This window comes from Onychomys torridus, chromosome 1, assembly GCF_903995425.1.
Source record: "Onychomys torridus chromosome 1, mOncTor1.1, whole genome shotgun sequence".
In the NCBI taxonomy this organism is placed as follows: domain Eukaryota; kingdom Metazoa; phylum Chordata; class Mammalia; order Rodentia; family Cricetidae; genus Onychomys; species Onychomys torridus.
The window spans coordinates 102,488,290-102,513,740 of NC_050443.1; positions in this window are offsets into that span (position 1 = coordinate 102,488,290).

Sequence of the window (25,451 nt, forward strand, 5' to 3'; positions counted from 1 at the left end):
GATTCTGTCTCCACCCACCTTACATTCCTGTGTCCACCTCCCTAGTGCTGGGATTAAAGGAGTGCACCACCACTGCCTGGCTCCATTTCTTTTTTTTTTAGACTGATTCAGTCTCCTGTAACTCAGGGTAGCCTTCAACTCTGATCTTCCTGCTTTCTCCTCTTAAGTGTTGGGATTAAAGATGTGTGCCACCACTGCCTGGCCTCTATGGTTAACTAGTGGCTAGCTCTGCCCTCTGATCTCCAGACAAGCTTTATTTGTTAGAACACTAAGAATGTATCACACAACACTTGACTGTGTGGTGCTGTAGAAGGGGATACCATTTTCTTGTAAGGTATAGTCACTAGAGGACCATTTATGATGAAGGAAGGGTTCAGAAGGAAAGGAAGAGAGATACTGCATGGTAATAGCAAACATAGTCGCAATACAGTGCATGTATGCATGAAACTGTTGTAAACCAATCTTAGAGCCTTGAAAACTGGCTTTAAATGCCAGAATTCTGCTGGAATGTACATGTGGCTTTCTGCCTCGGGCATGAAATGAAGAGGTGGACCACACAGGCTGATGATACAAGCTGATGATCCCCCAAGATCAAACAAGTGGCAAGTGCGAGACCCTGAACCCCAACTCTAGCCTGCAACTTTCAATTTTATTTTTCTATTACACTCAGCTGCTTCCCAATTCACACATCTTCTTATTCAAAGAGGCTATTAACCTGCTGCATCCCCACCACCTGAGGTCTGCAGAGGCATCTTTATGAATAAGCATCACTGGAGTCTGAACTCATCAGCCTGGAGAAATGCCATCTCTTGTCTTTCAAAGAGAGGATAAATGACCTTGCTCTCCTGGAAGAAGTAGGGACATGAGGGTAACATGACCCCATAGCAGCTCCAGCTCTGTGGATCTTGACTCCCCTCCCATGTTCCTCAGCTCTAAATAGAGAGACATGAACCAGTTGGTTTCAAGGTCCTTCCAGATTTTATGGGAAGGGACTTATTTTTAGTAGTCCCTGGAACAGACTTCATCATTCTTGAACCAGGAGTTCAAAGGCAAAACAAACAAGGATAACGTCTTGAGAAGTAAGATTTCAGCCAGGTGCAGTGACACATGCCTATGGTTTCAGCTGCTTAGGAGGCTGAAGCAGGAAGACCACAAATTCAAGGCCTTCCTGGGTAAAGTCAGGTCAAGGCTCACCTGAACAATCCAGGCCTTGTCTCAAAATTTAAAAACACAAAAGAAGAGCATGGGACTAGAGACATGGCTTATCGGTAGGGCACTTGCCTAGCACATTCAAGGCTCTGGGTTTGATCCTCAGTTTACAATTTTTAAAACTACTCTTTTCTGCCATTTCTTAATCTGCTAGAAGGTACCGTGGGACTAACAGTTGGAAGATTTTTCTAAAGACTGTAAAATGCAGAAGTGGGATGTTAGCTGGAGACCTTAGCATTGCCTACTACTGGTACTCTTCACAGCAGCTGACAAGTTCTTCTAGGAAAGCCAACCTCAAACAGTGATCCTTGGAAGATGTCAAACTCATAAGCCAAGTGGTAGGAAATAGATTTAGTTCCCGTGTTCCCATCCAATCCATATTCTCCTTGAATGTGATCAAATGCAATGACACAGGCAAAGCCTGGCTCAGCAGGAGAGAGATGCTCAGTTCATGGCACAGGAATTCCCAGGCCATAAACAGCCTGAGTTCTTAGCAAACTTCCATGCTGGCTTGGGTAGTAGGACATGGGAGGAGCTGGGGGTGAGGACAGGGAAATAGGGGAGAGAGGGGAAGAAAAGGGGAGGGTGCGAAAGTGAGGAGTGAGAGAATGAGAGAGGGAAAAAGAGAGGGAGAGGGGAGAAGAGGGGGAGGGAGGAGCTAGAGGAAGAGAGGGAAAGGGAGGCAGAAAGGAGAGGAGGGAGATCAAGAGCAGGGTAGGGGGGGGGGGGGGGGGAATTTGGAAAATGGGCTTGGAGAGCCAGCCAGAGAAGGAACACTGAGCAAGCCGTTGATTTTCAAAAGGATAGCCAACAATGTCTCATTTTTCTCCCCTCTGGCTGTTTTTCTATGTTCATGAGGTTCAGGGTACTTGCAAGGAAAATGTCTGCCCTATGTGAGAAGAGACGCTTGCTCCTGAACATATGTGGACCGATAGCCCAGAGAGTCAGAATCCATGAACCAAATAGTACAATGCCCTTCCCTGCCAGTCTTTCCCTGCCCTGCTAGCCTGCCCCGCCCCTCAGCAGCTCCTCATCTGTTTGCCAGCTCTTGCCAGCTCATAGTCAGAGAGATCTGAAACTTGAAGGGGATATTAGGAACTCTGCAAGCAAGCCTCCTTGTTTACTCCCCACAGGCCTTGCTGGGAAGTATTTAGCAAGCATATTTCCTGAAGGCCACTCTCCTTGTAAGAAACCCCATTGGTGATTTAATTAAGCCTACATAAATGCTAAATGGGATTCAACCAGGATGGGATTTGCTGATTTGTATGTGCTGAAATAAATTTCTTGTTCTGTTCTAATTGAATAGATTGAACACAGACTGTATTTGTTCTTATCCTGCAGCCACTTTCACAGGAGCGATAAATTGGAAATGTTATCTGGCTTGGTATACGAGGGGTTTTCCCTGGGAAAAATCACTCTGCTGTGAGTGAAAGAATGGAAGAACTGAAAACATCTTCGTATTTTACAAAGTCAAATGTCACAAGCAAAGGCACCTCTAAGATATTACATTATGTATATAATATATGTATACATATATTATATCCACATGCATATGCACTTCTATATATATTCACTGTTCATAACATCATCTTCATCACACAAGTGGCTAATGTATGGTCAGTAAAGTGGAAAATTAATGTAACTCTTCTAAAGATTATTATCATTGTGTGTGTCTTCATGCAAGTTTTGCACATAGACCCAAGAAAATAATGACACCTTTGAGAGAAGCCACATGCATAAAGATGTCCCCTACCATATTTTAATGCTAAAACCAATGGAATAACAAAATAATTTTGCAACAACCTCTGAGAAGGAAATCAGTACCTTCACTCTGATGTTTTCCCAATAGAAAAACAGGCAACTTTACTATGAAGGATTCAAACATGATGTGGAAAAACACTTGAGGTATAATGTGAGTTAAATTTACATACTGTCCTAGTCACTTTAACAGCCATTTGGACACAGCCTTGAGTCACCTGGGAAGGAGGTCTCAACTGAGGAATTGCTTAATCAGATTAACCTATGGGCATGTGTGGGGGGCTCATCTTGATTATTAATTGATGTAGGAAAGCCCTGCTCATTGTGGGAGGCAACATCTCCTGGGTAAGTTGTTCAGAGCTGTATTAGAAATCTGTAAACATATGGAGTTTGCTCCAAAGTCCTGCTTGATCCTCTTGTCCTGGCCTTTCCTCAATGATGGACAGACACCTACAAGCTAAAACACACCCATTCTTCCTCCAAGTAGCTTTCAGTCCAAGTATTTTACCAGGGCAACAGGAAGGAAAGCAGAGCCCACGCAAGAAACCAGACTGCATCATTTCTTTGTTTTCTTAAGATGACAGGTTGCATGAAATACCCAGGATAGGAAAAACCACAAAGACAGAAAAATCGGGTTAGTGGTTAGACTGGAAAAGGCAAGAAAGGGCTTCACTGAGAATGGATAGTGGGTGAGTGTCCTGGGAGAGACACTAACAGCCATTTCACAACATCGTAATGCAATCCTGAGAGACATATTTAAAATACTTTAAATGATAAGGCTTTGTTTTTTGGTTTCTGTTTGTTTGTTTTGGTTTTGGTTTTTCAAGAGTGGGTTTCTCTGGGTAACAGCACTGGCTGTCCTGGAACTCACTCTGTAGACCAGGCTAGCCTCAAACTCACATAGATCCACCTGCCTCTACCTCCCGAGTGCTGGGATTAAGGGCGTGTGCCAGCCATCACCACCTGTCTAAATGGTAGTATTTTTAAAGAATGAAATTCATTTTTACCTAATACCTAAAAATACTAAAATCAGGCCTACTGATGGGCTGGGGTGTTTTAACACATGAACATACTCTAAATCAAGCTAGTGTATCTGTCTCCCAAACATTGATCACTTTTATAAGGAAAAGCCTTAAATCTTTTTCCTTCAATATTATGCAATATAGGATGAGGGTCTCTAGCTGTCATAGTCCTACTAAGTTGCTAATGAAGCATATGCTACAGGCTTCTTATCCCCTACAATTGCAACTCAAGCCCTGATTGCACCTCCAATCCTTTGCTCTCCCTTTCCTTCCCAGTCTATGTTAACCATTCTATTGTAGCTGGAAGTTTTTTCTATGTTCTGCCAGGTCCTGTGCCACTCAGACCCAAGTAAACACATAGAGGCTTATATTACTTACAATTTGTATGTCCTATGGGTCAGCTTATATTTGCTAGCTCTTTCAACTTAATTTAATATGTTGCCATGTGGCCATGGCATTACCAGTCTGCTAGCATCTTATTGCTCCTTTTGCGGTGGCTGGCATCCCCTCCTTTCTCATCAGAATTGAGAAAATTCAAGGTTAATAAAGCATTGTGTAATTTATTTCTAGGAGTCATTGTTACCTGTTGCTGTTTATTTAGCATATCCTTTAAAGTTCGATTGGATCTTTCTATGGCTTCTTGGCCTGTGGAGTTGTGTGGTGTTCCTGTAACATGCTTTTTATTGTAATAAGCAAAAAACTGTCTCATTTTATTGGAGACATATGCTGGAGCATTGTAAGTCTTAATTTGTACTGGTATTCTCATGATGGTCATAACTTCTAATAGGTGTGTAATCACAGAGTCAGCCTTTTCAGAACTCATTGGAGTTTCCCATTGAAATCCTAAATAGGTGTCAACGATATGGTGTATATATTGAAATCTCCTGAATTCTGTGAATGAAACACATCCATCTGCCAAATTTCATTTCTTTGTATACCGTTTGGGTTGCTCCCTGCAGCTAACAGAGTTTGATTACAGAAAGAACAAGGAGGATATTTTTATTTTTTTACAATTTCCTTGGCTTGTTGCCAAGTGATGGAGAAATCCTTCCCCAAACTCTTGCTATTTACATGGGATCTCTTATGAAATTCTGAGGCTTCTATCACATTACCTATTAATAAACTGATCAATATCAGCATTACCTTGTTCTAGAGGACCTGTATGGGACCTGATGTGATATATATGTGATGTTCTCTATTTCTGATGATGTCTTGTAATTGTATAAATAGTGAAGTTAATTCTGTATTATCAGGAACAAATTCAGCAGTTTCAATATGTAAAACAACTCTCTGCATATTGAGAGTCAGTAACTATATTAAGAGGTTCCATAAAGTCCATTGGTACCAGAAGTATGGCATATAGTTATGACTTTTGTATAGATATGTTGGGGCTTTGAACCACTTTACTTAAATCTCCTGATTTATATCCCTCCTTTCCTGATTTATTTGCATCAGTATGGAATGTGGGGCCTCCAGAGATCGTTTTAGCCATACAATGTGAAGAAGGATCCATTCAGTTCTCTTTATGAATTCTTTCTCTTGCTTTTTTTTTTCATTTTTATTTATTTATTTTTTCTATTATCAGCTTGATATAGTACAAATTCTTATCCTAATAGTGAAGTGTTTCACTGAGGCTTGCCAAATAATTGAATAAAACCAAAACTTATTATAAGCCACAGTCATCCTAGGTTACCCCCTGCTATATAGCCTCCCTGGTTCTGTGGGTTAAATATGATTGTTCTTTGCTTTATATCTAGTATCCACTTATGAGTGAGTGCATACCATGTTTGTCCTTCTGAGTTTGGGTTACCTCACTCAGGATGATATTTTCTAGTTCTATCCATTTGCCTGCTGTCGTTGTTTTTCTCTGCTGAGTAGTACTCCATAGTGTATATGTACCACATTTTCTTAATCTATTCTTCAGTTGACAGGCATCTAGGTTGTTTCCAGGTTCTGGCTATTACAAATAGTGCTGCTATGAACATAGTTGAGCATGTATCTTTGTGTATATGCCCAAAAATGGTACAGCTGGGTCTTGAGGTAGATTAATTCCCAATTTTCTGAGAAACTGCCATACTGATTTCCACAGTGGTTGTACAAGATTGCATTCCCACCAACAATGGGAATTCTCTTGCTTTTGAGATAACAGTTGTTAATCTCTCCCAAAAAGTTACTGCAGGCTCTTTGCCAGTATTCATTATCTTTCCATAATGAGGAAATTTCCTCATTAGTTAAAGGTACTACAATTTTTGCTGGCTCCGTTCCTGTCAACTGACAAAGTCTTAATTTTCCTTTTAGAATCAAATCAGAGATCTTTTCTACATAAGTCATACTTGGTTTATGTGGTAGAAATATCCATTCCAATATAATATCTTCCCTCTGCATCCAATCCCTGTGGAGGAGTGTTTAGAGGGTAGGTAATACGACTAGAATGCAGTTAGGTTCTGGATTCACACAATTCACATGTGCTTTTCATATTTTATTTTCTACTAGAGCCAATTCCTTCTCAGCCTCAGCTGATAATTCTCCTGGACTATTTACGTCCTTGTCCACTTTTAGGGTATTAGCCAAATTTACTATGTGCCAGATGGATAGTTAATCTTCAGATACTTCATAGACCTAGAGAATATGGCATTTAAATGTTTTGATAACTTAGAATTCTGTTGATGTGAGACACGATTGCTCCTGGCAGCACCAATCTGATCCTGAGAGAATGTTGGGCTTCTAAGACATTTCCATTTGAAAGCATGTCTTCTTCTTGGCACAAATTGGCCTGCTAGGCAAAGAACTGCCCTTGCCTTGACTGCTAACAGTATGAATGCTGTCCTTTCAGGATGAGCAGGACACAAGGAAAAGAGACTGCTGAATCTTGCCAAGACAAGGTAAGACGGTCTGAAAATGGTCTGTCAGATATTCTAGGCCTATAGCTAAATTGGATGCCCCAGTGATGCTGAGAAACTTTAGGTGACTCTCCAGGCTGCCAGCTGTCTCTGTCTATTCTTGCAAGAATTTTGGATATTACCTGCTTGCATTTTCCATTTTCTCAGATATTATTATGTTCCTTCTCAGGTCTTTGATGGAGTTGAAGACTAGATAGTTAGAGTTACAGTCTTCTTGTGTTTTAGAAATTTTAGAAAATATTAGTACTAGTGTTAGAATCTTCAAGACAGGACAGCTATTAGAGTAATCTCGGTAATTTGCCATTTACCCATGATCTGGACATTTCTGGACATTCAGCATGTCTTTCTTGTTTAATGTTATTCTTGTTGGTTGTAGTTCCATTTTTGTTTATCTTATTTTTCCTGGACAATAATTGATAATAATTCTTTTTGTATAAGGTTTGCATTACGATTAGAACCTTCTTATTTAGACAAAAAGGGGAAATGCAGTAATATTTGCTCTGCCCATGACCTTGGACTATAAGGACCAAAGGAGGCACTGCTTCCTGCCATTGTATGTGACCTCTTATATTCTATTAATTATTAAAATTCACATTTTTAGATTCCACTTAACATGTGAAATTTGTCTTTCTCTGTTTATTTCACTTAACATACTGATCTCCAGTCCCCTCTATATTGTATAAATTGACAAAATGTTGTTTTTTTTTCTTTTATGGCTGAGTAGAGTTCCAGATGTGCTCCACTGTGTGCATGTACTACATTCTCTTTATCCATTGGTCCTGTGGTGGGCCTGCAGGTTGATTCTGTATCATAGCTCTAGAGAGCAGTGTAGTAATAGAAATGAGTAAGCATGTGTCTTTGATGTGTGGGTACCATCTTAGGTTATATGCTTGACTGGATCACACAGAAGGTCTATTTTCCATGTATTTAAGGAATTTCTGTGCTGTACTCAATTGTGTCTGAACTAATTGCAGACAAAAATGATGATACTGATGGAGATGCGAGTTGAAGGGAAGTCATATGCACTAGTCTTTGTTTTTTTAATGGTAGCCATTCTAACTAGGGCCAGACAATAGCTCACTGTGGTTTACATTTGCATGGTTAAACATTAGGCTAGAATACTAAGGTTTATAACTCTATAACACAATAAAGCTGCTGTTGTTCATAATGACCTATCATATAGTATATGAATGATTTGAAGAGAAGAGTAGCTTGAAGTAGCCAAATACCAAGTATCAGTAAAGAGATAACAATGTTAGTTACTATGATTTGATTAGTGCATATTATATACATGTATTAATACCACACCTGACCTCAAAAAAAGTATATACTTATTTCATTGCTTGATGTCTGAAGTGTTTAAGGGGTATAAATATTAACACTTAGATTTAGTCATTATTTACTTTATATAAATATCAAATTTCCATGCTACTAAATTAATAATTAAGAAAAAAGAAAAATTACAGCTTACTTTCATTGACTGTAGATGTATGGTATTCTCTTGTTGTATGATATTTTGTTTGTTTTCTTAATAAAGCTTGTCTGGAGATCAGAGAGCAGAGCTAGCCACTAGCTAACATAGAGGCTAGGGAGTAGTGGCACATACCTTTAACCCAGCACTTGGGAGAAGGAAGCAGGAAGATCAGTTCAAGGCCACCCTGGGCTGCACAAGATTGAACCAGTCTAAAAGAGAAACAGAACTCGGCAGTGGTGGCTCAAGTCTTTGATCTCAGTACATAGGAGGCTCATGCATTTAATCCCAGCACTAGGGAGGTAGAGACAGGAAGATTAGGTAGATGGAGACAGGATCTCAGTCCTCATTCAGTCTGAGGATTTGTAGAGACAGGATAGCGCCCATTTCAGTCTGAGGAGAATCCCCCCATTCGGTCTGAAATTTCTTAGAGGTAAAAATTTTCTAGTGGATGGCTGCTCTGCTTCTCTGATCTTTTAGCTTTCACCCTTGATATCTGACTCTTGATTTTTATTGTTAAGACTAATTAAGATCATACTTCATCTGGTGTCCAACTTTTGGGGTACAAATTCATGAAAAAGCCACTTTGTAGCCACCAGCACATGCTGGAGCTGTACCCAGTATTTCTGGGTTTTTCTTTCTTTTTCCCCCAAATTCTCTGAGCAAGGCTGGGATCTTTCTGTTGCAGCCCAAAGGGAAACTCCCCAAGTTAGGGTTTTGCTTTTGTCTTTCCAGGGAAACAAAAACAAACATCTTGAGGAATTTAAACACTTTCAGACAAATAAACATCCAAAGAAGAACAGAGAACCGCATGGAAAAAATTACCAAGAAAAAGAATAATTTGACCTTATGTGATCTCTGAGGTCTCCAAAAAGATGATGGACCTCTACAATCATGATTCCACCTGGACTATGGTAACATCACTAAGCTGACAAACACCTCTGAAAGATTGGCTTTAGACTAAAAACTGCTCAGGACAATTTCAAGGTGACTAGCTGAGATGATCCAGCTTCATAGACTACTCTGTATAGGACTTGAGACAAGCCCTGTGTTTTCCCGTCACACAGAGACTGGACAACAAATGATAGAGCCAGCTTTCCTAGGACTTGACCATTAGCCCAACTTTTTTTTTTTTTTAGTGTCCCTTAAAGATGTCATCACCCATAGACAGCAAGAAGTAATTTTAAAGAACACAATGCCCTCACCCAAGAAGTAGGGTGGGCAGAGTTTGGTCCTTTAGTGGGTTATGGATATTTGTCATTGTTTGAGGATTTGATTACAAATTTTTATTGGCAATGGTCAGGAAAAAAAGATGAACAAAAGAGATTAGATTTAGGGATCACATTCTAAAAAGAAAGAAGAGGGGATAGAGACATAGGATTAAAAAGGTAGACTATTTAATCTACTTTTACACCAAAAATGCAACTACTAGGTTTAAACTTACTAGTTTTCTACATTGACTTGGATTTTTGTATTTTGAAACAAATTTGAAGTCACTTTTGTTGTAATGTATGTATGTTATAGAATTAATAGGAAAAAAAAGGTAGATTATTACATCTACTTTTAAACAAAAAAGCAAGTACTAGTTTTAAATATTTTGCATTGATATGGATTTTTTATATTGATACAAATGTAAGATTATTTTGATTAGAACATACATTTCTACTCTTGTTCAAGGTGTTGTACCTATACAGCTCATCTAACAATGTAATGTAAACTTCTAGTCCTTGAAAGTTACTATTACAAACTATTTAGGATAATAAAGAAATGCAGATTAGTAGTTAGTCACCTATTACAATCAAACTTGTAGACTGGTTAGGTATGTTTTCAAGGTCAAACAGAGATATATTTTAGATAGACAGGTGGTCTTCAAAAACTTCAGAGATCTATAGAACATGACATTGAAGGTGATTTAATAACATAAGTTCTTTTTCATGACAATGAGACATGTCTTCTCCTGGCAACACCAATCTACATTAGAGAAGATGATGGGCATTGAAGAAACTCCATATGGAATTTACTTTCTTTGTGGCAAAAGTTAGCCACTGGGCAAGAAAATGTTCTTGCCTTGCCTTGTGACAGTATGCTGTCCAAATGAGACAAGCAGGACAGAAAGGAAAGTGACTGCAGAACTTTTCCAAGATGAGGTGGGACAGCCCTTCAGAAATCCTACTTCATAGACAAGTCTGTCAGATATTCTAACCAAAGATATATGCCCCAATACTGCAGAGGAACCTTGGATGACTTTCCAGGTAGCCAGCTGTTTCTGTCATTTCTTATTTTTGGAAGTTATTTGCTCTATACTTTTACTGTTTACTCAGGCGATATTATTTCCTTATCAGATCTCTGATGGAGTTGAAGACTAAATAGTTATAGTTTTCCTTGTTACCAGACTCAGAAAAGAAACTCACTAAAAGAGGTGTAAAGTGTATAAGATTGAGAAACACCAAATGATAATTTTGAGTTGGTAACACATGTTAAGATAGAAAGTGAATTAGCTACAACACTTTGGACTCATCAAGATTGGATAGATAATGGAGCATTTTTTTTTTTAATTTTCCAAATGCTAATGGACTTGACATTGTTAGTGTAATTATTGCATTATATATTTGTATATAGTTGTTGTACTTATTGTATACAGTTTTTCTATGTTAGTTAAAACCTTCGCTTTTTGTTTAGACAAAAAGGGGGAAGTGTTGTATGATATTTTGTTTGTGTTGTGACAAATAAAGTTTGCCTGGAGATCAGAGGGCAGAACTAGCCACTAGTTAACTTAGAGGCCAGGCAGTGGTGGCACATACCTTTAACCTAGCACTTGAGAGAAGGAAGTAAGAAGATCAGGAGTTCAAGGCCACCCTGGGCTACATGAAATTGAACCAGTCTAAAAGAGAAACAGAGATGGATGGTGGTGGCTCATACCTTTGATCCCAGCACATGGGAGGCTGACATCTTTAATCCCAGCACTAGGGAGGTGGAGACATGTATATAAGGTGGGTGGAGACAGTATCTCATTCCCCCTTTTAGTCTGAGAATTCATAGAGACAGGATGGCCTCCATGCAGTCTAAGGATTTGTAGACAGGATCCCCCCCCATTTGGTCTGAGACTTCTTAAAGGTAAGAGTCTCTAGTGGCTGCTGCTCTGCTTCTCTGATCTTTCAGCTTTCACCCTCAACATCTGACTCTGGGTTTTCATTGATAAGACTAATTAGGATCATGCTTCACTCTCTAGCTTAAAAAGAGACACAATAGATACACTAAAAGAAGAGAGAAATGGTTAATGAAACCAGAGAAAGGAAAAACAGAGGAAAAGAAACAGAACAAAGGGCAATGAGTGCACAAAGGCTCTTGACATGGTAGATATTATTCAAAGGACATCATTACTTTAAACATGAATGGTCTAGATATCTCAATTGAAAGACAAAGGCTGCTACAGCAATTAGAAATATAATCTATTTGTAAATAACCAGTCAATTTTAAATGCAGTACACAAATAAAACTTTTAAAAAACGGATAAAGTCATACTAACACAGTAGCCAAAAGAGATCTGCTGCATCCTTATTAACTCCAGTCAAATCAGACTTTTGTTTTATTTCATTTTTACATCACTAAAGATCAAACCTAGAGTCATATGCTGAGCAAGCACTCTACTACTGATCTATTTCCCCATACCTCTTTTTATTTTCACTTTGAGATGAAGTCTAATTTGCCCACGTTGGTCTTGAATGTGGTGATATTGTGTTCCCCAATATATCGTGCACCTTAATAAACTTACCTAGGGTCAGAGAACAGAATAGCTGCTAGATAGACATAGAGGCCAGAAAATGGTGGCACACATACCTTTAATCCTAGCATTCAAGATGCAGAGATCCATCTGGATCTCTGAATTCAAAGCCACACTGGAAACAACCAGGCATGATGACACATGCCTTGAATCCCAGGAAGTGATGGCAGGAAGCAGAAAGGTATATAAGGTGTGAAGACCAGAACTACTTTTCTATTGTTTGTGTCCATGGGTGTATATGTGTACACCTGTGTATGTGGGTGTGCTCACTCATGCAGGTACATGTAGTGGTCAGAGGTTAACTAGTCACTCTCTATGAAGTTCATTCAGATTCACACAAACAAGTTTCCAAGAAAGTCTCAGAATTTTCAAGTAAGCTCACCATTTTGTATTTGGTTATATTCATAGATATCCCTGGAAACATGTAGCCAAAGTTGGATATATTATCATAATCCACCATTCAACTGGTTGAGAAGGAAAAAAATCACATGATCAAATCTACAGGGAAAATTATTGGGCAAAATACAGTATCTATTCATAATATTAACCTCTCAGGAAATACAGATAAAAAAATCATCAAACTTTTTCAACTCAATTTTAAAGAGTCCACAGAAATGTCAGCATGTCTGACATCATATTTGCTGATGAGAAACTGGAAGGTTCTTCCTAGAATTACATATAAGGCACTGATATCCCTCTTATCAGTTCTTCTCAGTATCATGCTGGAACATATGGCTAAAGCCATAAAACAAGGAAATCAAATAGAATTAGAAAGAAAATAAAGCTTCCTTTGTCAACTACATGATTGTGCATAAAATGGCAATTGTGTAGAAAATTGCCAAAAAATCCATAGATAATAAATAACTATAGGAAGGTCACAGGATACAAAATTAATAGACAATGATAATTTCTGCTTTATATACCAATGAACAATTGCAATTGAAATTAAGAAAAAGTTATTATTTTCATTAAGCACCAAAATATCTCTCTCTCTCTCTCTCTCTCTCTCTCTCTCTCTCTCTCTCTCTGGTTTTTTAGAGATAGGGTTTCTCTGTGTATCTTTGAGCCTTTCCTGGATCTCGCTCTGTGGACCAGGCTGGCCTTGAACTCACAAAGATCCTCCTGCCTCTGCCACCCTAGTGCTGGGATTAAAGGCATGTGCCACCACTGCATGGCAAGCACCAAAAATTTTATAGGCATCAATATAATAAAATATGTATCAAAGTCTATGTGAGGAAAACTACAAAATTGTTAAATAAATCAAAGGAGTCCAAATGCATGAAAACAATTTTTGAATTGTTCATATCCACAAATAGGAATTGACAAGTCTGTGAGTATATCCATTCTTTCCAACTTGGCCTACAGGGTCTGTACAATCACAGTCAAATCCTTCCTAGTTTATTCTGTAAAGAATGACTTGCAGTTTCTGCTGCTGACATGGGAAGGCAATGACACAGGTTACTTCAAGACAACACTGAAGAGGAGCAAAGGCAGAGGTCTGGCTGCCTGACTTCAAGGCTTACTGCAGAGCTGTAGTAATCACAATGGCGTGGTGTTGGTACAAGAACAGAAAAATTATTTTTGTGGAAGGTTGGACACTTTGTTTCCTTTATAAATTAGTGAATCTTAATTGTAGAGGAAAATGGGTTTAAATTAGAGATTTGTATGTATGCCATGTGTTAGCAACATGTACATGCAATGTGATTTTATCTTTGTATGAAAGGGATGGAGGAGGACAACAGGAGGAGAATGGAGAGGGAGGAGGAATGATTTTCACAAAATCTAGCTCAAAATAGGTCCTGAATGTAAAAGGTAAACATCTGAAAGACAACATAGAAAAAAATCCAGATGATATCAGGCTTTGTAGTGTGTTTTAGATTTAAACATGATTAATTTTGTCCCACCCCATTGATAATTAATGGTAGCTAGAGAAAGGAGTGACATTTCCTTCAGTGGAGAAGCCCCTGATTCAGGTGCCCAGACTTCAGTAAACAGCCTAACACCCATACTCATGAAACAACACTAATTAAATTCACCAAGTCACACAGAGAAAAGACAAGAGAGAAGAGCAGGGCATGTGGGGAAGAAGGGTTGCAGAGGAAGGGAAAAGGGTGATGGGGGTGATGGGGGTGATTCAAGTCTATCATGCATTGATTATGTATGAGCTGATAAAGGACTTTTATTGAAAATACACAAAGAACTCTTTTTTTAAATTTATTCTTCCCTCATACATTATATCTTGATCACAGTTTCCCTTCCCTCCACTCCTCTAAGTTCCCCCTCCACTTCCCCTCTCCCCCAGATCCACTCCTCCATTTCCCTTCAGAAAAGAACAGGCCTCCTAGGAACATCAATTGCACATGTCATAACTAGATACAACAAGACTAGGCACAAACTCTCATATCAAGGCTGGACATGGCAACCCAGTAGGAGGAAAAGGGTCCCAAGAGTACTCAAAAGAGTCAGAGACAACACCCATATCCCCTGTTAGGAGTCCCACAAAAATAGCAAGCTATGTGATCACAACATATATGCAGAGGATCTAGTGTAGACTCATGCAGGCTCCATGATTGTCACTTCAGTCTCTGGGAGTCCCTATGAGCCCTGTTTAGTTGATTCTGTGGGCCACGTTCACTTGGTGTCCTCAACCCCTCTGGCTCTTACATTCCTTCCTCCTCCTTTTCTTCAGAGTTCCTCAAGCTCTGCCTAATACTTGGCTGTAGGTCTCTGCACCTGCTCTCATCAGTTGTTGGAGGAAGCCTCTCTGATGACAATTGGGTTAGTCATCCATCTATGAATACAGCAGAATATCATTATGAATCATTTCACTGACTTTTTAAATTTTTTTTGGCCAGTCTTGTTTGGTTCTATCCTAGGTCACTAGGCTATCCAGCCTCTTATTCTTGGCCATGTAGGCAATGTCAAGAATGGGCTCCCTCTCTTGGCATGTGCCTCAAGTTGAACCAGTCATCGGTTGGTCATGCCCATAAGTTCTGTACCATCTTTACCCCAACACATCTTGCAGTAAGGACAAATTGTAGGTTGAAGGGTTGTGGTTAGGTTGATGTCCCAGTCCCACCACTGGAAGCCTTGCCTAGTTAAAGAAGATGGCTGATTAAGGCTCTGTATTCCTCATTACTAGGAGTCTTCCCTAGGGTCACCCTTATAGATTCCAGGTTGTTTCCACTGTACTAGGTTCTCATGTCACTCCCCCAAAATGTCCCCAATTCCAGTCATCTCTCCCCAATACTCTTTCCCTCCTCACCAACTTGATCCCTCCTGTTTCCATCCCCATAAGCCCCCAGTCCACCCAGAAAATCTATGCTGTTTCCCTTTCCCCTGGAGATCTGTACATTCCCACTTGAGCCCTCCTGGCTACTCTGCCTCTCTGCGTCTGTGGATTTTAGAATGATTATCCTTTACTTAATAGCTAGTATCCACTTAGAGGTGAGACATACCATGTTTGTCTTTATGGGTCTGGGATACCTCACTAAAGAGGATTCTTTTTCTAGTTCCATCCATTTGCCTGCAAATTTCATGATTTTTTTAACAGCTAAGTAATACTCCATTGTGTAAATGTACCACATTTTCTTTATCCATTCTTCAGTTGAGGGACATCCAGATTGTTTCCCAGTTTCTGGCTCTTATGAATAAAGCTCTATCAACATAGTTGAGCAAATGTCCTTGTGGTAAGATGGCATGTCCATTGAGTAAATGCCCAAGAGTGGTATAGCTGGGTCTCGAGGTAGATTGATTCCCAATTTTCTGAAGAACCCTCATATTGATTTCCATAGTGGCTGTACAGGTTTGCACTCCCACAAGAAGTGGTGGAATATTCCCCTTGCTCCACATCCTCAACAGAATGAGCTGTCACTTGTGGTTTTTAATCTTAGCCATTCTGCAGGTGTAAGATGGAATCTCAAAGTAGTTTTCATTTGCATTTCCCTGATGGCTTAGGATACTGAACATTTCTTTAAGTGTGTTTTCAGCCATTTGAGAATTCTGTTTAGATAGGTACCCTATTTTTAATTAGATTATTTCATTTGTTGATGTCGAGTTTCTTAAGTTCTTTATATATTTTTATATTAGGCCTCTATCAGATGTAGAGTTGGTTGGTGAAAGCCCTTTACCACTCTGTAGGCTGTGGTTTTGTCCTTTGCTTTACATAAGATTTTCAGTTTCATGAGTTCTCATTTATTGGTTGTTGATCTTAGTGCCTGAGGGATTGATGTTCTATTCAGGAAGTTGCCTCCTGCACCAACAGATTCAAGGATATTTCCCACTTTCTTTTTTATCAGGTTCAGTCTATCTGGTTTTATGTTAAGGCCTTTGATACACTTTGACTTCAATTGAGTTTTTGTAGGGAGATAGATATGGATCTATTTGCAGCTTTCTTTTTTTTTCCTTTTTTAAAATTTATTATATTTGTGTTTTAATTTTTCACATTAGCCATGGGTTCCCCTGTCCTCCCCCCTCCCGCCCCCATTCCCAACTTCCCCCAGCCCCTCCCCTCCATTCCCATCTCCTCCAGGACCAAGACTCCCCTGGGGATTCATTTAAACCTGGTGGATTCAGTACAGGCAGGTCCAGTCAGTCCCCTCCTTCCAGGCTGAGCAAAGTGTCCCTTTGTAAGCCCAAGGTTCCAAACAGCCATGACATCATGAGGTTTGCAGGCAAATGGATGGATCTAGAAAAAATCATCCTGAGTGAGGTAACCCAGACTCAGAAGGATGAACATGGTATGTACTCACTCATAGGAGGATACTAGATGTAAAACAAAGATGACTAGACTGCTACACAACTCCAGGGAGGCTACCTAGAAAACAAGACCCTAGGAAAGACACATGGATCGCCCAATGACAGAGAAATGGATGAGATCTACATGAACAACCTGGACAACAGCGGGAGTATTTGCATTTTTCTACAAGAAGAAATCCAGTTAGACCAGCAAACATTTGTTGAAGATGCTTTCTTTTTTCCACTGTGTGTTTCTGGCTTCTTTATCAAATATGAAGTATTCATAGGTATGAAGATTTATGTCTGGACCTTCTATTTTATTTCATTGATAGACATACCAATTTTTATGTCAACATCATGATTTTTATTGCTATAGCTCTGTAGTATAGCTTAAAATAAGAGATGGTGATAACTCTTGAAGTTCTTTTGTTGTACAGAATTGTTTTAGCCATCCTCAGTTTTTTGTTTTTCCATATGAAGTTGAGTATTATCTTACTAAGGTGTGTAAAGAATTTCATTGGAATTTTGATGGAGATTGTGTTGAATCTGTAGATTGCTGTTGATAAGATGATCAATGTTACTATGTTAATTCTACCAACCCAAATATTCTGATATCATCTGCAAATAATGATACTTGAGCTTCTTCCTTTTCACTTTGTATCCTCTTGATCTCCTTCAGTTGTCTTATTACTCTAGCTAGAACTTCAAATACTATATTGAGGAGATATGGAAAGAGTGGACAGCCTTATCCTGTTCCTGATTTTAGTGGAATTACTTTGAGTTTCTCTCCATATAATTTGATGTTGGCTATTGGCTTGCTGTAAATTGCCTTTTTTATGTTTAGGTATGTATCTTGGATCCCTAATCTCTCCAAGACCTTTATCCTGAAGTGGTGTTGGATTTTGTCAAAGGCTTTTATAGGATCTAATGAGATGGTCATGTTTTTTTCCTTTTAGTTTGTTTATATGATAGATCACATTGACTGATTTGGTATGTTGAACCATTCTTGCATCTTTGAGATGAAGCCTGCTTGATCATTATAGATGATCATTTTTATGTGTTCTTGGATTTGGTTTGCAAATATTTTATTAAGTATTTTTGCATCTATGTTCATGAGGAAAATAGGTCTGTAATTATCTTTGTTGAATCTTTGTGTGGTTTGGGGAACTGTGGCCTCCTAAATTTGGCAATGTTTGTTCTGTTTATTTTAGTGAATAATTTGAGAAGTATTGGCCTTAGCTCTTCTTTGAAAGTCTGGTAGAATTCTGCACTAAGACAATCTGGTCTGAGCTCTTTTTTGGCAGGGGTGGGAGAGTTAATGACTTTTTCTGTTACCTTAGAAGTTATAGATATATTTAAATTGTTATCCAATCTTGATTTAAGTTTGGTAAGTGGTGCCTATTGAGAAAATTATCCATTTCATTTAGATTTCCCAATTTTGTAAACTACAGATTTTTAAAGTATGACCTAATGATTCTTTGGATTTCCTTGGTATCTGTTGTTTTGTTCCCCCCACTCCCCTCCCGTTTGTTTTTGATTTTGTTAATTTAGCTATTATCTCTCTGCCATTTTGTAAGTTTGGATAAGGGTTTATCTATTATGTTTATTTTCTCAAACAACTAACTCTTTGTTTCATTAGTTATTTGTGCTGTTCTCTTTGTTTCTACTTCATTGATTTCATCCCTCAGTTTGATTATTTCCTGCCATCCACTACTATTTGGTGGGGTTGTTTCTTTTTGTTGTTGTTGTTCTAGAGCTTTTAGGTGTGCTGTTATGTTGCTAGTGTATGATCTCTCCATTTTTTTTTTTTTTTTTTTTTTATGAATGCACTTAGTGCTATGAACTTTCCTCTTAGCACCGTTTTCATTGTGTCCCACAAGTTGGGGTATGTTGTGCATTCATTTTCATTGATTCCTAGGAAGTCTTTAATTTCTTTCTTTCTTTATGCCTTGACCCTGTAGTCATTCAGTAGAGTTATTCAGTTTCCATAAGTTTGTAGGCTTTCTATTGTTTCTGTTGCTGTTAAAATCCAGTTTTAATCCATGATGGTCTAATAGGATAAAAGGAATTATTTCAATTTTCTTGTACCTATTGAGACTTGCTTTGTGACTGAGCACGTGGCCAATTTTGGAGAAGTTCTGTGAGGTGTTGAGAAGAAGGTATATTATTTTGTGTTTGTGTGAAACATTCTGTAGCTGTTAGGTCATTTTGATCTGTAATGTCTGTTAGCTTCAGTATTTCTCCATTTAGTTTTTGTCTTAGTGATTGGTTAATTTGTGAGAGTGGGTATTGTAGTCTCTCACAATGAAGGTGTGAAGATCCATATGTGATTTAAGCTTTAGTAATGTTGCATTTTCAAACATGGGTGTCTTTGTGATTGGGGCACACATTTTAAAAATTGAAATGTCATCGTGGTGGATTTTTCCTTTGATGAGTATGAAATTTCCTTCCACATCTCTTTTGATTCATTTTGTTTTGAAGTCTATTTTTGTTTGATATTACAATGGCTACACCAGCTTGCTTCTTAGGTCCATTTGCTTTTCAACCCTTACTCTGAGGTAATGTCTTTCTTTGATGTTGAAGTGTGTTTCTTGTATGCAGCAGAATGATGGATCCTGTTTTCATGTTCATTCTGTTAGCCTGTGTCTTTTTATCAGGGAATTGAGTCCACTGATATTAAGAGATATAAATGACCAATTATTGTTAATTCCTCTTATGTTGTTGTTATTGGTGGTGGTGGTGGTGGTGGTGATGTGTGTGTCTGTGTTTCTCTTATTTTTGCTTTGCTAGTATGATATTACTTATACCCTGTGTTTTCATGGGGGAAGTTAACATTCTTAGGTTGGCATTTTCTTTCTAGTATACTCTGTAGGGCTGGATTTGTAGACAGCTATTGTTTGAATTTGACTTTATTGTGGAATATCTTCTTTTCTCCATCTATGGTGATTGAAAGTTTTTCTGGGTATAGTATTCTGGGCTGGCATCTGTAGTCTCTTAGAGTCTACAACACATCTGTCTAGGCCCTTCTGGCTTTTAGAGTCTCCATTGAAAAGTCAGGTATAATTCTAATAGGTCTGCCTTTATGTGTTACTTGTTCCTTTTCCCTTTCAGCTTTTAATATTCTTTCTTTGTTCTGTATGTTTAGTGTTTTGATTGTGACTTGGGGACTTTCTTCTATGATCCAATATGTTTGGTGTTCTGTAAGCTTCTTGGACCTTTATAGGCATCTCCTTCTTTAAGTTAGGGAAATTTTCTTCTATGACTTTGCTGAAAATATTTTCTGACCTTTGAGCTGGGATTCTTCTCCTTCTTATATTCCTATTATTCTTGGGTTTGATCGTTTCATCATGTCCCATATTTCCTGGATGCTTTGGGTCAGGAATTTTTTAGATTTACCGTTTTCTTTTACCAATGTGTCTGTTTCTTCTATTGTATCTTCAATGCCTGAGGCTCTCTCTTGTAATCTGCTGGTAATGCTTATGTCTGTAGTTCCTGTTCACTTATCTAGATTTTCAATTTCCAGAATTCCTTCAGTTTGTATTTTCTTTATTGCTTCCATCTCCAATTTCAGGTCTTGAACAGTTTTATTCATTTCCTTCAACTGTTTGTTTGTTGTTTTTTTCTTAACTTTCTTGGTGGGATTTAAACATTTCCTCCTATTTTTCTGTTTGTTTTTTCCCTCAATTTCTTTAAGTGATATACTTCTTTAAGGGCCTTTATCATCTTCAAGAAAAAGTTGGTTTTAAGGTCTTTTTGCTACAGTTGTGTTGGAATATTCAGAGCTTGCTCTGGTAGGATAATTAGGCTCTGGTGATGGTATATCACCCTAGCTGTTGTTAACTGTTTCCTTACCCTGGCATTTAAGCATCTGGGTTTGGGGTGATTATAGATCTAGGTGAAGATTTCTGAGTTTGTCTTTGTTAGATGAGTGTTTTGTTCTATAGTTTCTGTTTTTTCTCTTGTCTTTTGCTTTGTGTGGCCTGTGGTTGAGCAGGAGTTCTCTGCCTGAGTTGGGGGCTGGATTCCTGGCAGGCATCTTGGCCTCTTGTATAGCAGGGAAGTCCCCACCTGATTTGAGGACTGGGGCACAGAAATGAGGAGAGGAGCGGGGAAGGAGGATTGGGGATAGAGTCCACAGTGATGGTAGGCACTGAGAGAATGGAGGAGGTCCATGTGTGGGCAGCCTAACTAGAGTTCTGACAGCCATCATGGCCTCTGGTCAAGCAGGGAATCTCCACCAAAGTTGGGGACTGGGAAAATGTAAAGAGTAGGAGAGGGAAAATTGGTGCACCTAAAAAGTGGGGGAGGTTCACAGGCAAGCAGCATACCAGGACTTCTGATGGCTGGTATAGCCTTTGGTTGAGCAGGACATCTCTGCCCAAGATGGAGGCTGGAACATGGTGATGAGGAGGGAAGTGGGTATTGGGGATATTGTCTAGGGGGAGGGGCACCAAGAGAATGGAGGAGGTACACTGGAGTTCTAGAACCCAGCACCAAGGAAGTCTTTCTCTGTTGAGCTTGCCTACCTGTTGTTCTTTTGGCTGATGTAGTCTGCACTTGAGCAGTGAATAGCAGCTTGAGTTGGGGGGTGGGAACCAGAAAATGGGGTTGGGGGGTATGGAGGGATGATGGAGGACTGTGTATGTGGGAACTGACGAAGTGTGAGAGTTCTGTGTGCTAGTGGCCTACATGTTCTTCTGGAGGGCCTGGTTTGCACTTAAGCAGGGGATGTCCACTGGAGTTGTGGGTAGGGTCATGGCAGCAGGGATGGAGGTTGGGGAGGGAAGGGGTGACTGTGAGTTGCATCTGTGGAAGCCAAATCCAGGCAGTGGGAGAGGTGGCCTATCTATCCTTCTGGATGGCCCACGAAGGACCCTTAAAAATCAATAGCAAGAGCATATAAGGTTTTGCTAATTGGAAATGAGCAAAAGGAGACTGGAAATACAGCACAGTGCTCACCCAGCATGCATGCAGGCCAGAGTATATAAAGCAGGCAAGTAGTGCACACCTACAATCTCTACACCTAGAACATAGAGGCCAGGAGATCAGGAATTTAAGCTCATCCTTGGTTTATGTAGCAAGTTCAAGGCCAGTCTGGGATACATGAAACCTTGTCTGGAAAATAATATAAGCAATTTTATCAGATACTTCTCCCAAATAATACACGGATGAAAAAAAAAACACAAATAGTGCAGAGTATTATATCATTAAGAAATTGAAATTTAAGACAATAATAAGATAACATTCTATGCCTATTAAAATGGCTGAATTAAAAAAACAGACAAGATCAAATGCATACAAAGCCACAGAGCAGGAAAAATGAATACTATTTGTTCATCGGAATGGATATTGGGCAGTCACTTTAGAAGACAGCTTAGTAGATTAGATAAAGCTCAACATGGTTTTGTATGATATATCAAATGTGCTTTTAGGTATTTGCCAAAAATAGTTAAAAACTTACATGTGACAATGTGCAGACATGCTTATAGCAGCTTTATTTATGTGAGCTGACATTGGGAAGCAACCAAGATTCTCTTCCATAGCTGGGTGAATAATCTGCAATGTAGCTGTGCAATCGGCTATTATTCAAGGGTTTAAAAGAAACATGCTCTCAAGCCATGATAAGACAGGGAGAAAACTTAATAGCATTTGCTCAGCCAAAGAAGCCAGTGTAAAAACCCTGCATACTGTATTATCCCAATTGTATTACAGTCCACAAAAGACCAAACTATAGAGACAATGAGAAGATGGTGGAGAGGAGGAGGGTGGTGATAAAATAGTGAATGCCATGATGCTTTTGAATCGTGGAACTATTCTATACAATTGCATGGTGATGTTTTCCATGCAATTTAGCATTTTCCAAAAAGAGTCATAAAACTGTATAATGCAAAGGAAGTTCTTCCTATGACCTAAGGACTTTAGTTTATAATGATGTATAATAATTTTAGCAACCATAATAATAAATGCCCTTGTACAAGACAGTAGGAACAGAAATGAATTAGGGGTAGGAGTAGGGTGGTATGGGTGCCTGGAACTCCCTTACTCTCTGCCTGACATTTCATAAATATAAAACTATACCAAGAGGGCAAATTTGATTGATTTTTCTGCCCAGCTAAAACATCCTTTCTTCCCCATAGCAGAGGCCACTGTCTGGGAAATGCACCCTGCCTTCACCTTTCATTAGTGTTTGTCCTCCGAAGGTTCATTTGTGTTTTAATTCACCTTTTTAGGTCCTTTCAACCCAGTGACAGAGAGCTGCAATGGCCATTCTTTCTGCATGGTGCTCAGTGTACAGCTCCCAGTGAAGCCCCAGCCAGGTCTGTATTTCCAAAGTCTCCATCCTCCCTCTTGATGAGCTTGTGAACCTACATTCCAACAGCAAGTGAGAAGAAGTGTCAGTATTTACCTCCAAAGACCATTGTGAGGATTAAATGAACCAGTCCCTGGTGCCTAGTAAGCATCCAACAAATGTAAGCTGTTATTCTGTTATTGTTTATACACTTTCACACAATACTCACATCAAATGGAAGAAAGATGAAAGATTCCAGCTCAAATTATTTCTGGACTGTCAAAATGCATAAAAGAATCATGAAGACAGGATGCTGGAAGCACCTGCCCAGAGGCAAGGGAAGGGAGGGAAACACATGTCAAAATGGTTTGAAAGCTCCTCTGCCCTTTATCGGGGTGCCCAGTTTAGCTCACCCCAAATCCCTTTAATAATCGCCTTCTGTGAACTGCACCCTAACCTTTTGTCCTTTGGACAGGAAACTGTTGAAGTATGAGCACTGTCCACAAGCGCTCCACGTCCTCTGGCCAGAGCCTCCTACCTCTTGAACCTGAATCCGGAAGGGTCAGAGGCTCCGGCATGTTGATTCTTATTGTATTCCCTCTGCTATTTATATTTTGCTCTACATGCCTAGAGCCCATCACAGGGAGAGGAACATGTTCAGAAAACAAACAGCATTCCTATCCGATGCTGCGCTTGCTAGAAGCTGTTAGTATAATCTTGTCTCTTCACTTTGGGGAGCTTAAAGCACAGAAATTGCTTTCCCTCAAGTCTTAATATCAAAGGACTCGAAGGGACTCAAAGGAAGTTTGCAGTACCACAATCCACTCCACAGACAAGTTGCTACGTATTTTCTTGACTGCCCCCCCCCATGTTTGAAACATGTACTTGCTATCCACATCCTAGGAGCATCTTTAGGCAACAAGGCCTTGCTTAATTCTCTCCTCTCTCTAATCCCATGAGGCTGTTTGCAGAAGCCTGGGTACTTTCATGGCATCTTTCTGAAAGGACAGAGTTTGCACTCTGATTCTTCTTGCTTTTGTGACAAAAATTCTCTGTAAGCCTCGTTTTTTCTCCTACCTCTTCCCTCTTTCATTGTTGAATTTGAAACTCCTACATCAGACACCATCACCTCTCTAAATTATCATTTAAAAAAAGAAGAATAAAATAAAGGTATCTGCTCAACTTGACATTTTCATCCTGCTCATTCATTCTAGAGTGGCAGGTTATAATTTGCCAACAGGTTCACATCTAAACACATAGGACAGTGATGCCATCATGTGGTTCTGCTACCATTGCCATCTCCAGCCCCAACACCTTCCCCAGGAGGACTTGCTTAGCTCCACAGATGTTGTGGTTAAAAAAGGGAGAGAATAGAACAATAGCTCTTCACTTCCCTAAGATTCTTCATGTACCAGACATGAAGATGTTCCTAGATCTATTAGGTGGGTTGGATCAGACACTGGATGCTACAAAGCGGGGAGAAAAGCCAGCTTTCTTCTTTTTATGTCCATTGCAAGGCAGCCTCCCTTGATGCTCTGAATGAATGGACTTTGTAGAGGAAACCTGGCTCAGCTTCTGGTTCCAAAGACAGGCAGCCATCCATCAAGGAAATCACAGGGAAGATAATTCTCTTGCATCTAACTGGGCTTCCACTTGCTTTTGGTAGTGCTCCCCCCTCTTCCGGTGGTGCTCTGTCCAGTTAGGAGCATCCCCCTTAGGCTGCTGTCCATTGGCTGTAAACCATGCAATGAAGAGCCACGCTCCCTCTGCTCTCTTCTCATCACTCCTGTTTCTTTGTCCTCTGTTGCTTCTTGAATCCCAACACCTCCCCACCCCCCTGCACTGGGATTCAATTTCCCCCTTGCTGGGTTGTAGCCCTTGGAGGTTCTTTAATTTGCCAAGAGTAAATGTGGTAGTAAATTACTTCAGTTTTTGCATAATTTCAATATAACTTCCATAACTTAATAACTTATTTTGTCAGTTTTGCGCTGTGAGCTCACATTCAGCAGGAATCTATCCTCTCATGAGTCTATTGCAGATGTAGGTTTGAGAAGGATTCCTACCATCTGCTTTCGCGGTCACTTCTGTTAGAGGTTTCCCCAGTTCTCGATTCCTTTTCCCAGCAGATTCATGGCTTGGAGTCTCTATGCTGTGTGGGAAGTGAAGACTCAGACTAAGCAGATATATCTCAAGCAGGTGCAGGGCACAAAAATTTTATTCAAATATCTATAATGACTTCCTCCCTGTCAGCACACACTCAAGGAAATTTGGTAAGAGTTAGGTC